Source organism: Lepidothrix coronata, unplaced genomic scaffold, assembly GCF_001604755.1.
Source record: "Lepidothrix coronata isolate B3197 unplaced genomic scaffold, Lepidothrix_coronata-1.0 Scaffold37, whole genome shotgun sequence".
NCBI classification, from domain to species: Eukaryota; Metazoa; Chordata; class Aves; order Passeriformes; family Pipridae; genus Lepidothrix; species Lepidothrix coronata.
In genome coordinates this window covers 2,070,936-2,084,828 of record NW_016690217.1, presented here as the reverse complement: position 1 = coordinate 2,084,828, position 13,893 = coordinate 2,070,936, and the positions used below count along the sequence as shown (strand labels likewise).

Genomic DNA, 13,893 nt, shown 5'->3' with positions numbered 1-13,893 from the left:
GTCTGAAGCGCAAGTTCTATGAGGAGCGGTTGAGGGAGCTGGGGTTGTTTAGCCTGGAGAAAAAGAGGCTCAGTAGTGACCTCATCACTCTCTACAACTCCCTGAAAGGAGATTGTAGCCAGGTGAGGGTCAGTCTCTATTCCTAGGCAACCAGTGACAGGGCAAGAGGACATAATATCAAGCTGGGCCAGGGGAAGTTTAGGTCAGACATTAGGAGGAATTTCTGCACAGAAAGTGTAATTAGATATTGGAATAGACTGCCAAGGGAGGTGGTGGAGTCACTATCCCTGGAGGTGTTTGAGGAAAGACTGGATGTGCCATGGTCTAGTTGGCAAGGTGATATTTGGTCCTAGGTCTTTTTCAACCTACTTGATTCGATGATTCTAAAAGATCATTATGAGTCTCTGAAATGTCCAGAACAGCATCACATCTCATTAGTTTTATTTGTGTACATAATTGTTCTGATAATAATTTTAGAAGGTCCATTCCAACATTTCAAAATTGTTAACTGCAATAAACTAGTTATCATGAAAGAGGTCCACACATTCCTGCCACTTTGTCATGCATAACTGCCTGGGAAAAGGTTAATGAAATTATTAAGTGCTCCTTTTTTTTAAATTATGATTCTCTGTACTCAGGGGGTGCACCCACTCTTCCTCCTTTTGCACTACTTAAAAGGGAAGTATGAAGTTAGTGGGAAATTATGACAAAACCACACTGACCCACTTAGCAAGGATTGGCAAATATGAAGAATTTTTCTTTTTTTTTTTTACTGTTAACATGAGCACTACTAACATCGTGTTCCAGGCGTGCCATTCTTTTCTTTCTTTGCTGAGAGATCCTGCTCTTGCAAAATAGTTGCCAGGACCTCACCAATACATTGAATATTGCATATTGCAAATGAGTACTGTAGGGACATACCTACTCATTATGCCAGTTCCATCAAAGCCTAACCTCTTAATCCATTGAGATGGTCAATGATTTGGTCTCCGCTATGCCTCTTCAGATCTTCAAGGTAGTATTTTGCTGTAGGTAGTGTGGATTGGAATAAAAAGAAAAAGACTTTGAAAAAGCTAATTAGAGAAAAACATTTCCAGTTTACTTTTGTGAATTTAAAAAAGGAGAGGAAAAATTGTATTTTAATTTTAAAAAAAAGGGCGGATAAGGGCTTTTTGAAATGCAACATTTTTTTATACTCCTAGACATTTCATTGATTTGCATTCATTCTGTGAAACAAACCATAATGATGTTAGAAGTACAGTGAACAAGTAGAATACCTAAAAGGACAGAAGGTGTTTCAAAGAGGACCATTACAGCCTGCTCACCATCTCAAGAGGGAAACTGGCTAAACCAGTGATCTGTTTTTCTTGCAGTTTTATTTTCAGTTTCAAGGAGGACTCAGAAGAATTAAACATTCACCTATCTGAACAACAACAACAGAAAAGAATTTTACAGTTGGATTATTTTGTTTCTACTTTAATGGCACCTAGATGTCAGAATCAGATTGGGATTCCTTGTAGTTGGTGGGCATATGTATCACTAAAGAAAACCTTAGAGTTGTAAAGCACTTAATATCTCAGCAAAATTCATGACAGTATTATGCATAAACTACTAGAGAGGAAAGAAATGGAACAGCAATTAGTTACGGGCATGGTTTGCAGCTAAAGTTTTCACTCATCTTAATTCTGCTTTTATCAGTAACGATAAGCAACAATTGAAAATATCACAAGTGAAAAGAAAAGCAGCTGGCCCCAGTCAAACCAAGGCCCCATCCAGCACAGTATCCTGTTTCAGAGAGTAGCCAGTAACTTATGAACGGGGAAGAGTATAAGGAGCAGTAATAGAAATACTTCCCCAAAGTACTCTTCTGGTCTTCAGCAACTTAACTTCTTGATGTGGTGTCGTGGTGTTAATAGACTGGGGGGGTTTATTCTCTCATAAATTTCTCAGGTTACTTTTTTGCCAAACTGTTCGGAAGCAAGGAATTTCACACAGGTGCTATCTATCCTGTATAGTGAAAGGAACTGTTGTCACAAGAAGACTTGAAAGGGAGTAAAGTCGTGTTGGAAGAGAGGTGTGAAGTAGGCAAACGAGTGGGGAAGACTGGCCACAGTCTTTAATGGCATAACAGTTTCCAGGATCAATCACACTGTGAGGAGGTGGTAGCAAAACAAGCACTTGCATTGACTGTCTGCCGAGCTTTCTACATCTTTATATTCTACCAACAGGGTTAAGCTCAAGGATTTTTTGTTGCTTCTTTATATATATGGCATTGCTACAAAATGAGGAGGAGGTGTAGGAAGAGTACTGCAGTTCCAGTGACTGACCCTGGTGCCCCTTTTACTTCTGTCACCTATGCTGTTTTTGTTGTAGCTGAAAAAAATTCTTCTAGGCATAAAGGGCAAAAGGGCAAGTGGAAATACCTCCTAAGGTCAGACTCCTTTCTCTTTACACTCTTCATCAAGCAGGAGTGTGTGGCAATGGATTTGCCATATGTAAGATGGAAAAAGTCCTATCAGAGATGGACTAGTGAAGAAAAAGAAGAAAATAGCTCAAATGTTATAGAAACAGAAGCTTTTAAGGTGGTTTAAACAGGTTTTAAAATGGCTTTTGGTTTTCTGCAAAGTCATTGCCCCTTCTTCCCGACACCCCCTATGAAGGACTATTGTCTCCCATACAGGAGTGTCCTGGGAAGATGTCCTGAGGTGTTTCTCATTGGTCTTTGTTAACCCCTTCCTATTGGCTGTTAACTCCTTACCTGATTAGTTTTTTCTGTATGACCCTGAACCTTTAATTGGTCCCCTTTTGACCCTCCTAAAAGCCTTATAAACCCCTAACCCACAATAAACTTCCTCTTTCGTCCGTCCCTCCCTGGTGGTCTGTGTGAGCTCCTTACGGGGTTGCCAGGCCACGTGGCGGGGGCAGGGGGGAAGAGCATTCACCTTCCAGGTAATAGGCTGGCACCCAGGGCCTGAAGGTTCCCCCTCCAACTAATCCGCCGTAAATGGTGCCCCATATGAGGACTAATCCGCCGTAGGAGTGTACATGTGGTTTTTTCCACGTCTGTTTAAAGCATGTAGAATATTTAAAATAGCTACACAATGATTTAGTGCTTGAAGTTAGTCAAGGTAAAAAGCCAGTAAGATGGGGATCTTTCCTGACAGCCGTAGAAACCACCAGCACACTCTGGTTTTGTTCCGTTTTACAGCACTATCCATTATTGTCAGCATCACTGTCATAGCTGGGATATGGCAACCTTTTTCTCCTAAAAGACTTAATTTGTGATCTAAAACATTCCTCATAAGCTTAGTCCACATTCGAAGGGAAAGGGAGACAGCAGGCTTAATATTGTATGGTGCTTTTCACACACTGCAGGAATCGAAAGCTCTCAGCATGGTTTATGATCAAGGTCAATGAATGCAAGTAAACTCATTAAAGCATTTATGGGGGGCCTGGATATAGATTAGATGCCCTTACTGACCTCTGCACTATGCTTTCATTCCTCTGCAGATGAATAAATAAAGAGGCTTCATTGGAGCCAGATATTTTCAGTGTGAGTATTGTTATTAACATAATCATAGCATATATTCATACCTTAGTTCTTATATTTTGTAGTCTTTGTGTCTTGTTTAGAAAACATACATTTGTACTTCCTGAATCCAGTGACGCCTATGCTTTTGATATATATCCAGCAGACATACTTTTATCCATTTTTCTTAAATAAATTTATGTGGTGGCAGGGGAAAAGGTTTTTGGTTGAGGATTGGTGACTGTTTTTCTTTTGTTTTTAATTTTGTCTTTTTTTTGTTAATTTTAACTTCATTATTAAGTTGAATTATACTGATGTTTAAAACCCTGGAGGCAAACTGGTTTTATTTGATTTCTTCTGATATATGAGAAAAAAAAATTAAGAGTTGTAATCTTGTATTCCATACTCTTAAGCTTACATTTTTAATGAGTTTTTCAAACTAAAATTGATTTTTCTCTTTCTTTAAAAGAAAAGAAATTGCATATTTTATGAAAAAATTAATACCTTTGATTTTTTTTTAATTGTTTGATCAGCATTCACATCTAGGATGATGAGAGGAACAGTTGTCTTCTTAATTGTTGATAAAAATCAACACTACTTCACACTTACTTTTATTTCTTTTTAAAAAGAAAATAAAATGCACAATATCAGTGTAAAAACTTTCACAGGTAATTATAATTTTAAATCCTGCATTTCTGAGTTACTATCTGCTTTATGTCTTGGAAACCACCGTTTCTAGGGTAATCCAAGCTACAAGCATTTGTAAAGTCCACTGACATAAATGTAAAAAGATCAATTGCAGATGATAGGGAGAATCAGATCTAACTTTATCTCTCTTACAGTGAAAAATATTTTATGGCTATCTGAATCACAGAATCATAGAATTGGCTGAGTTGGAAGGGACCCATCAGGATCATTGAGTTCAACTTCTTGCCCCGCACAGGACACCCAGAGAATCACACCATATACATGAGAGCATTGTCCAACTGTTTCTGGAATTCTGTCAGGCTGTCACCACTTCCCTGTTCCAGCACCCAACCACCCTCTGGGTGAAAAACCCGTTCCTGATATGCAGCCTAAACCTCCCCTGACACAACTTCAGGCCATTTCCTTGAGTCCTGTCACTGGTCACAAGATTGAAGACGTCAGTGCCTGTCCGTCCTCTTCCCCTCATGAGAAGTTGTAATTGCGATGAGGTCTCCCCTCAGTCTTCTTCCTCTTCTCCAGGCTGAACAGACCAAGTGACCTCTGCTGTTCCTCATAAAGCTTCCCCTCTGGTTCCTTCACCACCCTCATTGCCCTCCTTTGGACCCTCTCTAATGGCTTAATGTCTTTTTATATTGTGGTGCCCAAAATTGCCACAATATTCAAGGTGAGGCTGCCCCAGTGCAGAGCAGAGTGGGACAATCCCCTCACTCACCCAGCTGGTGATGCTTTACCTGATGCCCCCCAGTACACAGTTGGTCCTCCTGGCTGCCAGGGAATAGCTCAAATACACTGTTGAGTCAAATGGTATTGCTGTCTATAATCTCTTATCTGAATATCTACATGAATCTATAAACATTTAGAACTTGTGGGTTTGTGTGATAATTTGATATAGTGACTACCATATTGCATGTATTTTGCTGTAAGGGACAATATAGGCTGAGAGAATTGGGATTTTCAGCCTGGAGAAGACTTAGGAGTGACCTAATTTTACATTCCAGTACCTGAAGAGAACATGCAAAAAGACAGAGAGGGACTTTTTATAAGAGCATGTTACTACACGGATGAGTGGGAATGACTTCAAATTGAAAGAAAGTAGGTTTAGACTAGATACTAGGAAAAAAATTCTTTACTGTGAGTGTGGTGAGGCACTGGAAGAGGTTGCCAAGGGAAGTCATGGATTGCCCATCCCTGGAGGTGTCCAAGGCTATGTTGGATGGGGTTCTATCAACCTGGTCTAGCGGAAGGGGTCCTTGCCCATGGCAAGGGGGTTGTAACTGGATGACTTTCGAGGTCATCCTTGAAACCCTTCCAACCCAAACCATTCTATGATTCTATGATATGAGTTGTTCCTTTTTCATCTGTATTAAACTGGGATGTGCAAAGTTTGAGTATCTATTCCTCCTCCACTCCTGGTTAAAATCCCAGTTCTTCCCTTACTAGTCTAATTATTAGCAAATTGCTAATAATAATTGCAGAATAAGTAGAAAAAGGGCTAAGACGGTTGCAGTGTGAAAGCTTGCTTGTCAAACATACACTTTAGTCAACAAGGATTGCTAGAGAAGCCAAACTAAATGCTTGTTTAATATAATGAGTTAACTGGGGAGAACACTGTCTTTTAGGAAAAGGCACTCTGGCATTTTCTACAGGCCACAGCTCCTCTCTCAGCAGCAAATATTACCAAAACTATTGCCAAAACCAGAAGAGGGACAGACAAACTGAGCACTCTTCCCCAGTAGAGCCAAAACCTTAAGATTACTACTCCTGCTTCAAGCAGGAGAATGCTTATTAAATGACTTGAGGTCACTCAAGAAGGTAGAACTCTGGATTACTTTACTAGAGGTTTCAAGATACTACCCCCAGAGATACTTTTGTCTTGAGATTCTTTACTTGATATATTTACTGTGGAAAAGAAATTGTTATGACTATTCAGCAATGACATTTTTTGTTTACCTCAGCTGCAATGTATGTTTTTAAACACACCTAGCAGCCTTAACTCACAGTGACCAAAAAAAGAACATGCATTACAACAGTGTGCAGCAAAAGATGTGTTCATAGACATCAAGTTGCATCAGGAGTCCCTAGTCAGTGGAAATACAGAATCTGAATTTGAAGATTATGCCCATTGGAACATTTATTTCAAGCAGTTCCATGTACTTTTGCAATAAGGGGTCAATGTCAAAAGCTGAAAGATATTTCTGATTTTCAAAAGAATTTGCAGAGACTACTTGAGTAAACAAATAATTATAAATGTGTGCCTATATGAGAGCATTTTTACCACATTATTCTTACTGATGCCACCTCTAAATCTGGCTTCATTTTTTTATCTCCTCTATAAACTCTGTTTTCAGTATGCCCTGTAAGTAGAGATTTAGCAAGAAGAGTTGTGTACTAAAGTTTTTGGTACTTCCTTGAGGTTGTGTATAAATGATAAAGGAAAACATGATAAAGGAAATCCAGATTTGCATCTGCCAATATGAGTTTGTCTCCCTCTTCTGATGAAATATGTCTTTGGCCAACAAAGATATGTATTTTGCAATCTACCCAAAGAACAGGTCCTTACCTTAATTGAAATATCCAAAATTCCTATTCTGAAAATCATTTCTGATTTGAATAATTGAAATATCCAAAATTCCTATTCTGAAAATCATTTCTGATTTGGATAAAAATAATGGCATTGTTATGGGACCATTGTCATGAACGGGTATTTTGTTGACTGAATAGTAAAATGAAACTCGTTGAATTCTTTATTTGAAATAAAACTCATTCACTGTTACCCCATTCTTAGAGACAAGATTCTACACATATCAGTCACAGCTACTGTGAATGTAACAGCTACTGGACAATAAACAACCCTCAGTTAATACTTTTCCGAAGTAATCCCTGTACTGTTTAGCATATAGAAGAATAAGTATTAATGGTTCACCTTGCATTACAAGTCATCTAAATCACACTGGTTTTCCTTTGGTAGACTGAAACTTTTACAAACAAGACCACAACAGACAGATGATGTGGGTATTCAGAGAAATACTTATTGTGCTAGGATTCAGGTACTTCCATTGTTGTCTAGATTTCACAAATAAAGAGTAACATGACTGAACAAATCAAATCATTTTGGTCTAAGATCTATTATTGTTCAGAGAAATCTTGACAGGTTTATTTTTAATCCATGGGACTAAAGGTGTAGAAAGTAAGGAGACTCTTACTAATTTGAGAATAGAGAAAAGAATGGCCACTCATGCCAAATTTCAAATGAGAAGACAAGGTCACCTCAGCTCCTAAAATCACATGTGCATGCAGGGTTTGCTTTGAACCTGTCCTACAAGTCCTCTTTCCATGACTCAATTCTGTGCAAAGAAATTAGGTTGTGGAGGGTAAAATGAAGCTCCAGTGTGGCTTGGCAAGCTCACCACCCAGGGTGCATGCTCAGGATGGTTCAATACCACGTCCTGCAGCTTGGACTGAGGAAGTTTACCTACTTCATCTATATATTAAGAGTGCACATGCAGAAGACCTTGTGTGGAGGTACATTTGCCTTACGTGACTTCTCACATGACTTCTGTTTTGTCGTCAGTGTGGCTAGCAAAGGGAAATTATTTTGCTTTTTCCCCTCCAGCACAATTTTGGAAGTTACCACAACTGAATGCAAAATCCTATCTGCCTGAGGGAAGGTAAGGAAGACTTTCAGAATTTAACCAAGAATACAGCCCTTACTGTAAGGATTCTGTTCCATGATCTTTCTCATGCTGCCTTTACCACTGTCAAACAACTTGTGATCAAGAATTTTCCAACAGGACATGATCCACAGGACACTCCATACTGAGGGTGTAAAGAAAAATAACAAAGCTAAAAAAAGGTAGGCAAAGGTCACTGTGTTCATACATCTTCTAAGATGACATTTAGAACAATTAATACAGCCCCAAAAAAATTGTGTAGGACTTTTTAATGAATTCAAGATTGGTCCTGAGACACTTGAGATTTTGCTGTCAACAGAAACCAAATATTTCTGGGCTATATTTTTGCACTTGTATGTTGGGAACTGAGTTAAACAAGAGAAACTAACATTATTGTGGAGGTTTATTTTATTTGTCGTTTACTATTTAAGTTTTGCTACATTTTTCAAGCAGGCATTTCTTTCTCTTTTTGCCTCTGAAATTTTTGCTAGGTGCCTAAGTAAGTGCAAAGGATTAAAAAAAAAAGTACTGACATGCACCACCTTGCACCAACTACTTTGCCGACAGAAGTTTTTGGACAGGAACCTTTAGAAGAGCTGTAAGAAGTACGAGAGGTGTCCCTGCCAACAGCCAGGGGGTTGGAACTGGATGATCTTTAAGAGCCCTTCCAACCCAAACCTTTCTATGATTCATTCTATGACAGTGTTAGAATATCATATGTCACTGCAGCTGGATGTGAAAAAAACCTTGTGGCTAGAGAAATTGTGATTAAACAAAATGGAAACTCTGAACATAGTATGTGACATTTTTAATATGGTTTAACACAAAGACCACTGCCATGAATACTATTTGACCATCCTTATTAAGCAGACCAGAAGTAAGCAAAGACCACCAGCAATTGCTGACCCCATACTTTACCAGGTCCTATCTGAAAAAGAGAGCATGGTGTGTCAAATATTTTCAAAGAAGAATAAATAAGGAAAACAAGGATAAGGAGGAGGCTGTTAAAACCTTAAAACTAAGAAAGCCAGGCTAAAGTCCTAATCCTACTGCTAACTGAAAGCTAGCCAACATTATTCCAGTTTACAAAAAAGGTATGAGGGAAGACCTTTGGAGTATAAACTCAGTACATAGAAAAGTTATGGAGACGAGGCTGAAGGCTGACCTCATGGCTCTCTGCAGCTTCCTGAGGAGGGGATGTGGAGAGGGATATGCTGATTTCTTCTCCCTGGAATTCAGTGATGGGATACACAGAAACAGCTCAAAGCTGTACTAAGGAAGGTTCAAACTTGACATTGGGAAGCATTTCTTTACCCACAAGGTGGTCAAGCACTGGAACAAGCTTCCTAGAGAAATGGTCAATGTCTGTCATTGTTTAAGTGGCATTTGGTCAATGACTTTAATAACATACTTTAACTGTTGGTGAGCCCTGAATTGGTCAGGCAGCTGTAACAGACGATTGGTTAAAGTCCCTTTAAATTGAAATATTCTAATCTAGTCTAATCTAGTCCATTTCATTCCATTCTATTCTATCCACATCCAAGAAGAGGGTTTTTTTCCAATGAGAATATGATTTTTGCCCAGTTACAGACAGCCAGTTTAATAAAGCATTGCTGGCATTTTTAATTTTTATAAATAATTTAGCAACAGTGTTCTTCAGGCATCTTGCACCTCTTACTAGCATATTTATTATGTTTATACTTTGCCTATAAGGAATCCAGGAGTCTCCACTTTACAAATCTCTTGCTTTACTCTTTCTTTTAGCTAGGAGTCTCTGGCTGTGGATAATATTTTATGTTTTTGATGGCAATCCACTGTGGATCATGTGTGTTGCTTTTGTCATATTCCTGCAATTAACACCTTGGACTTACAGTGGGGTTTTATTAAATCCTCTTGTGGTTGTTCTCACATTAGTAGTGTACAAATATAAATTCACTGATGAAGAGTAGTGAACTTCAAATAGGACTCATTTAACACATATGTGCAAGAATAACTTGGTGTATTTCATTTGGATTCTACAGATATCTACGTGCCTGAGAATAACATTAAGTGAAAAAATTTTCTCCATAATTTAATATCACATTCTTTAAATGTTCTTCACCAGGACCAAAAATTTCACATCCCATGCCCTTTCAGGAACTTCAGAATGACTTTCAATGGCATTTGTTGCAATGGCTTTTATACAGATTAAGAATTATCGTAATGCAGTGTACCCTAAAAACCACTGTATTCTGTTCTTGGTCTGATTTCAGAGTAGAGAGACTCCTTTAATCACACGTCAATTACCACCAAACTCCACCTATAATGCTTCAAGCAGAACGATATTCAATCTATAACTTTTAGTTGCATTTGTTTTGCCTGTCAAGTGTGCAAAATTTGGTATCTCTCCTAGGGACTGTGATCTATAATTATTTTGGTTGGACTTAGAACTGCTGCTAAGTAAGAAGAAGTCTTTCACCATAATTTTTGTTTTGCTTTGCTCTCATTTAATTCTTAAAACATTAATCTTAACTGTACAGACACTGACAACTCAAAATACGTAATTCTATAAACTGGAAAAGTCTATTCTTATTGAGGATGTGGAACCCTGGATATTTATACACAATTGTCCCAGATATTCCAAAAGTCCACAGAACTAAAAGCTTTACATCTTCACATCTTTCATAACAAGGTTGCAACTGGTGCATTTTTGTGGGGGGAACCTAGCTGAATTCAGGGTCTGCCTGGATACACTTTTTCCTTTGGCAAAGATGTCACATTCTCTCATTTAAAAAATACATTTCTCTTATAAATATTCCTCAGGAACAACTTTAACCATCTAATAACTATCAAACCATCTCATCATTGGCATTATTTGTAGCTATATATTCTCTATGGCACCTTTAGGACAAATTAAAATTTGTCATCTTTTGACCAGCAGCTTGGGTGAAATGTGTCTTCTCTTTGATATACAATAGGTGAAATGTGCATAAAACCAGCAGCTAGAGAGCTTGTTAAGACTATAACTTCTCTGAACTTTTTCTTATTCCTGTTGCTGTGCTTGTAGCCACAGTGGGCTTTTAAGATTTTGAGTTGCAACAAACTAACATGTGAGGTTCCCAGCAAAAACAAACGAGTTGCGTTTCTCCTAGACACAGGAGCTTTTTTAATCTTGCTTTATCACCTGTTCTGTTGGTATTTTTATCTGACCAGGGATGTCATACCTGTGCAAGGCTTTTCTTTTTATTCCCTCTTACATTTCAAAGCTTTTTTCCTATCTCAGACCTCACACTGACAATCCTTTTGTGTTTTCCTCGGTGCCTCAGAGGTTTAATGTCCTGCACAGTAGCTGAACCTTTAGAAATTTCTTCTGTACCTCTGCAGAGACTGCTTCAGTAAGGGCCACAGAGCTGTCAGTGTGAAAAGTGAGAGACCCCTGTGGTTAAACATTCTCTAGTGTTTTTGTTTCTGAAAGTGACAGCAGAATGGATAAATGGATTTCTTTCAGCCATGACATTGCCCTACAGATGTACATCGTCTTCATGGAGTCATGTAATGGGATGAAACTGTGCTGGGAAGTTGGCTAATTCCTCTCATTTCAATACAGGTAATTTGTTTGTTGAAGGACTTGATAGTTGACAACTTGAACAAAATCAATTGTTGGCAAGCCTGTTAATGTTAAATAGTTAAACATCTCATAGAAGCATGTTAGTTAAACACAATTAAACATTTATTGAGTGTCAAATATCAATGAATGATGGATAGAGCATTCACTAATCGACTAGAAATTTGGGGGCTACTGCGGTAACCACAGTGAATGGGAAATTCACTACAAATAAAATGAGGATTATTTTTGAGGCATTTTAAAGGCATTTTTCCATACAGCTTGCTGTGAGCTGAATAGTCTTATTTTAATTAATTTAGGGCCTGCTCTTCCAAATATTGCTATGAAAATCTACTGACTGTAATGGGATTATTCAAAAACATATACGCTCCCTGTAACAGTAAAGCTTTGCAAGTTATGGACATTCATCATGAAAAGTAATGATGATTTTATTTTATAAGACTACCTCTTTCCTTCAGCCTGTGTCCTCTGACCCTAGCAAAGTTCTCACTTCTGAGAAAGATTGCCTGAATTTTTCTTCCTTATATGATATTGAGATGTTTCTTTTGTGGTTTTTTTTTTTTTTTGGAGAAATCTGTTTTGTGTAAGCTTAGTTGTTAATGATTTCACATCATTGTTCATTTATAATACTTTCACATGATTTTTTAGAGGGATTGCTGTTTGATGTTATACCCTATAATCTTATAATCTTACAACACGTTATTGTTACAAATTTACATCATGCATAACAGACCTACAGAGAGTTTTTGGTGATAGTACAAAAAAGTCTCCTTTTCTGTGTGTTTTCACTCGTCACCCTGCTAACACATAATACAGTTTCCTGAGAAACTTAACAGGGGACTTACAGTCGCCGGTAGTATAAGATGAGGACAGTCTGCAATCCGGAAAGAAGGTATATTTTAACGGGTTTTGTGTGTAGATTAAATTAAGTTATCTAACCTTATGCTTAATCTTCTACAACTAGAAAAAATGAAGATGTTGTAAGGAGGTGGTGGGTGTACAAATATACACAGGTGAAAAAATAATTTTTTGCAGTTAAGAACTGGGACATGAGAATTTTTGCATCTCAGTACTGACAGGAGATTTCTACCATGTAACAGCCCTACTGGAAGCATTAAGATGCAGCTATATAATTTTCCTGATGCTTTTTACATGATATGCGCTGAAAGTTGCCCACAGGAATTTGCCCTATCTATGACAACTTCTGTGCCTGGAGAGTTTGCCATATCAGGGCCTCAGTGCTAATAAGGACTACTTTGTCATCTTTGATTATAGCTTACAATTTTGAATGAGGAGAACAGCTGATTTGTTTATCTGTTATGTACTGTACTTGGTAACCCTTTGTACTGCTTTGAACAGTCAGTAGATAGTTAATGGGTGAATGGCACAACAGTGAGCAATTAAAATTTTTGCAGTGTCTTATCTAAAGGAGAAGATAATCACTCTTATTTCTCGTGGTGGACAAATCAAACGGAAACCTTAAATCTTGGGTAAAATCTGACGTAATAGATCTCTGCTTAGAAATTATTTCCTGTCCATTTTTGTTTCTTTCTCTGAGCAAATATAAGAATAGTTTCTAAAATCTTTTACTCCACCTTTATTCTCTGCGCTGATGTAGCAAGTTGGAAGGATTTGGAGGATTTGTCATCTGAATTCTGTGCTCAGTGGCAGTGTGGGGCCTACAGAAGTACTCATGGACAACAATTAGAAATGAATGGCTGAAGAATTATTTCATCACTTCTGCAAGCTGGGAACACAAATGGTAAGAGTGAAGTGTTATTTTTTTTACCAGATTCACAGACTGATGTAGATTGATATTGTGGCTATTGAAAACCTGCACAGTAACAGGCATCGGTAGAGATAAACCACTCTCTCTGAGACTGATTTGAACACTGAGCAGCAATAAACATTTTACATGTAAGGACTGAAAATATCTGTCTTCTTCAGAGAAACCAGTGAACACTGAAGGATTTGACAGACAGGTATCTATCTGTATGCATTCAGAGGCACAGAGGACTGTCAGAAGGGGAAAGACAAGATTTTGACAGATTTGGTGAGTGTCTCATACTGATTGCAGCTGACGTGTTTAGCCCCTAAGATGCATTTCATGTTTGGTCTGAGCAGCTTGACAAACCTACAACATTGGATAGATCTTCTCGTTCTTTTATTGCCATTTGAAAATTACTGTCATACATTTGGAATCCAACCCATAGGTTGTAAAGCAGCCGAAGTGTGAACTCATATAAGGTAAGCTGGTGAAGCAGACCTTTCATTTTCTGTCCACCACAAAATATTGTTGAGAATTTTTCAAAGTGTGTGCAGCTGGCAATACAGAGAAGACTGAATGGTTCAGGTGGCCGATGTAGTTTCTTATTGATAAC

At 38.1% G+C, this 13,893-nt stretch overlaps 1 long non-coding RNA gene across 1 annotated transcript in view; it reads right to left on the bottom strand.

Annotated features, from left to right (window-relative positions):
* Positions 1–932: 932 nt before the first annotated feature.
* LOC108496160 overlaps positions 933–13,893 on the bottom strand; it is a 25,967-nt gene continuing 13,006 nt past the window's right edge. The window contains exon 4 of the long non-coding RNA XR_001874356.1: positions 933–1,026. This is a non-coding gene — a long non-coding RNA (uncharacterized LOC108496160). The remainder of the gene's footprint in view (positions 1,027–13,893) is intronic.